Source organism: Pseudophryne corroboree, chromosome 10, assembly GCF_028390025.1.
Source record: "Pseudophryne corroboree isolate aPseCor3 chromosome 10, aPseCor3.hap2, whole genome shotgun sequence".
NCBI lineage: Eukaryota > Metazoa > Chordata > Amphibia > Anura > Myobatrachidae > Pseudophryne > Pseudophryne corroboree.
Genome location: NC_086453.1, coordinates 189,776,425 through 189,780,762, shown reverse-complemented (window position 1 = coordinate 189,780,762; position 4,338 = coordinate 189,776,425). Strand labels below are relative to the sequence as shown.

Genomic DNA, 4,338 nt, shown 5'->3' with positions numbered 1-4,338 from the left:
ATTGTCGACTTACCTGCGGTAGCCGCAGTAACTAAAGCATCCAGCCCATCTCTAAAGAAGGCCTCACCTTTATACAGGAGAGCCTCCATATTCCTTTTGGAATCTGCGTCAGCATTCCATTAGCGAATCCACAACGCCCTCCTTGCTGAATTAGCCATGGTAGCGGCTTTTGATCCCAAGAGTCCAATATCTTTCATGGCTTCTAGCATATACTGATAAAGCTGATTCTATACTCTACAACACAAGCTATTAAATCTATACTGTGAAGCCGTAATGGCCGCTGAACCTCGTGCACGTGCTACGCACTCAGTACGCTATTTGCGTAAGAATACCTTGCACGTGGTACGCAAGTTACGTACAAACGCTGCGCTGGGTGTACGGAAAACACACAGAGAGCGTACACGCAGATGATAACCTTTTAAACCTTACACAGCGTATGAATATACTATAATGATAAGACACTGGTTAACCTTGTTAATCTAAAAAGCTATTTGAGCGATCGAGACGCTCCTATTACCCACAGTAATGTAATAAACACTCGATACTTTGCTAAGGTTCCAAAACCTTTACTAACACGCTTTTAGTTATATCGGAAAGGGGAAAACAGTTGACAAGTCATACACTACAAGCTAACATATAATTCTGTCAGAAACCTAGGGCAATCCGGCACCGGATTAATAATTAGGGATAATGCTTCAATTAGGAAAGAAAAGACCAAATTTGGACAATAGAGTACCCTTAATAAATAAGGGAGAGAAGGGGCAAAAATGGCCCTTTCAGTATTGTGTATATAAACAAATATATATACACATATAGATGTTAATTTTGTCCTTGTTGGTGGTGCACCCAGAGCCAGAAAGTATGCAAACTTTAGAAAATGGGGAGAAAAAAGAAGGCTCTTGTGTGGGCGCACTCTTGTAGAAAGAAGTAAATTTGATATGATAATTAAGATGAAATATTTAAAACATAACTTTTATTAGTTTTTTTGCAATTAAAGGTTCTTCCCTGAGATCTGTCCTTCAAAATGCAACATACATAGCATCTTGATAAATAAAATGTTCTGGTCTCTTATTGGTAAAGAGTGTGTGGAAGGGTTGTAGACATTAAATTGGTCATACCCCCATTCCCCTTGACCAGTACAGACTTGCTGTATTGATGGAACCACGGGGTGGTCAAGACACAAAAATATATAAGGCTATGCTCTTTGGCTTTTAGGAGATCAGAGAAATGATCAGAGGTCACTCCTCTATTTAATGAAGAAAAATCACATGCACCTATTTGAATTTGAGACAATGATGATGATAGTAAGAAGTTTTGCACATCACGATAATGGTGCCAGTGACCAATAGGTCTCAAGGTTTACTGAATAGAAGAAAGTGGTGATGCTGCTGTTGGTGTTATTGCCACATAAGTGAGGAAAATCCTACTCTACAACACCAGGTATTCCCAGGTGGTCTCCCTTCCTGGTACTGACCTGGCCCAACGTTGTTTAGCTTCCAAGATCAGACGAGATCGGGCGCTGGCAGCGTGGTATGGTAGTAGAGAGTTTTATGTGAACGCCAATGAGAGTGCACCTATTTAAGAATATTGAAGATAAGAGTCGACAGAAAAGTGATAGAAGAAGATTCGTGGAAATGTGTGGATCTGCTTTTCACGTTAGACCCGATTCCAAAATTCCCACTCACGTGGTGCAATGTACCGGGAATCGTGAATGAGAGTCCACGAAAAATGGTGATCTATGGAAGATGCAATGGTCAGAATTGGCACTGATAATTGCAGTCGGAAGAAATCCCTGGCTGCTAGTATGTTATGATTTAACCAGACAGACAGTAAATGATAAGGAATACTCAATGAACCAGGTGAATACGTAGTCACTCTGGTGATGCAGTTTTTTTAAAATCTCAGGAGGAGGTATGTAATCTGCAAAATTATGTTATGTGCTGAAGTGTCAAATTCACCCCAGCCTGTACATACATATATCTGTTACTATATGCGTTACTATATATCATTTACTGTCTGTCTGGTTAAATCATAACATACTAGCAGCCAGGGATTTCTTCCGACTGCACTCATCACTACCTTTACACTTCGTTAAAGCCCGAACGCATCTAAATATCTGTCCGACCAATATGACGACTCCTAGAATATACAAAAGAAATTTCCCTACATCCATAATAATACCTTGGGCCCATTCTCCTAAGCCCGAGAACCAATTTCGTGGGTTCAACCATGACACCCAACTGGTCAGCTCATTACCCACAGCAGCGAGTGTGAGATTGTGTTTCCTTCGAAACTCCCATTTTAATTGTAAAATGTCATCCATCTTTTGGTCTATGACCTCGGCTGGGTCCTCCGTGCTGTTTGTAATGTACGTGCAGCACTTTATTCCATATTGAGTCGCTAGGGTAACACAATACCCGCCTGTCACAGCTGTGAGGTAATTGAGAATCATCCTATGCTGAACCAGTTCTGTTTTGTAGGCCTGTAACTCTTTCCCAGTGTACCTGAATGTGTCGTCATACATTTCGGTGATATTGTCTAATAAATTTGCAAGCGCAGATATATATTTATAATTTATCACTCCTCTGGCGGTACGAGTGATATCTAACGCGAGTAGGAATTGAATCCCGGTGGATTCATGGATCAGATCAGAGGCCGAGTGCTCTGTCCTCTCTATCAGGTGCCTTTTAACGATGTGCTCGTAATGAGTGTGAGTATAAGGAGCTTGGGCACTGCGGTGAATATCTTTCATTTTGTTATGGGTTACAGTCATTAGTTCAGGCAATACTTTTCCAATATAACACAATCCCTCTGAGTTTGGGGCAAGCTACTTATACGCCTTCCTCCCGCATATGAAATATGCATCATCGGGGAGAACATATGGGACGGAGTATGACATTATCATGTTACAAATTTTCCATGTGAAATCTCCTAACCCTAATTCTCCCATCTGTTTAGTACACGTATCAGTTTGTACGATCTGTGCACAGTATCCTGGTAAAACTTCTCCAACTCGCATGATCCTACTTACTAAGGTGTACCTATACCGAAAGAATTTCCTATGGTCGGCTATCTGGCGTATAAGTTCTGTGTCTATGGGCATTCTGTCGGCTCTGTGTGAAAATGTCATGGTTTGGTTACTCCATGACACTTCCCAATGGATGCCGGTCCATGTGGACATTAAAACTGGACTGACATTTCTTGATGCACCCATCCTCAACTATATTGTCACAATGCCTACAGATGCAGTTCTCTTCAGCTAACAATCCTTCACAATTCCTTCTATTGTCAATGCTACCAGATCGTTTTCTGATTCTCGCCTTTACTCGGTGATTATGTTGCTCTTGGAAATTTACGCCTGCATCCTGGTCATCAGAACCCATTCCCGATCCTTTCTCGACCTCCATGGTACTCTCACCGAAACAGACTGCTCTGGTCAACATCATGGTCAACAGGAAAATCCGGATCACAGTCTCTTGGGGCAAGTCCATCTTAGAGGAGTAAAAGGAGAAAAATAAGAAGGGGGAAAGGAAATAGGAGGGAGGTGGGAACTGGAGAAAATAACAAATGGGAAAAAAGAAATCTGGCTCGACAAGCTGCTGGTCTTATTATTCTCAGCGCTCAGGTGTCGTCTCAATCCTCCCTGAACAGACACTCTAGTGATACAACCTCTACCGTCTGTTCTTTATCACGGGACCTCTCTGGGTCAGTGACCTTTTTACAATGAGACGAATGGACCCAAGTCTCTCTCTCGGCAACCTTCAATGCTGTTGTGCTGGTCAATAAGACTTGATATGGTCCTTCCCATCTGTCAATAAGGCAACCTGAGCGTAGAAAATTCCGTATCATTACATAATCCCCAGGTTCAATGTCATGACAATTACTGTCTGGCAAATCAGGAATCACCAATTTTAGATTATCATTCTGATTCCTCAATTGCTTACTCATCTTAACCAAGTAATTTACGGTTACTTCATTGTTACATTTCAAATCATCCTGGGGGTTAATCATAACATGGGGTTGTCGACCAAACAGAATTTCAAAAGGAGACAGATTAAGAGGCGACCTGGGAGTGGTTCTGATGCTGTATAATACGATTGGCAAAGCTTCAGGCCATAACAGTCCTGTTTCAGTCATTACCTTGCTCAATTTATTTTTAATAGTGCTGTTAACTCTTTCCACCTTCGCACTCGCCTGGGGGCGATACGGAGTGTGCAGCTTACTATTAATTCCCATCAACTTACACATTGTTTGAAAGACTTCACCTGTAAAATGGGTACCCCTATCACTCTCAATGATTCTAGGGATACCGTACCTACACACAAATTCCTGCACAAT

The 4,338-nt window shown here is 41.7% G+C and overlaps 1 non-coding gene across 1 annotated transcript; it reads right to left on the bottom strand.

Annotated features, from left to right (window-relative positions):
- Window positions 1-1,425: 1,425 nt before the first annotated feature.
- Window positions 1,426-1,544, bottom strand: LOC134967303 (5S ribosomal RNA). The gene has a single exon (XR_010188806.1). It is a non-coding gene; the product is annotated as a 5S ribosomal RNA (ribosomal RNA).
- Window positions 1,545-4,338: the final 2,794 nt, after the last annotated feature.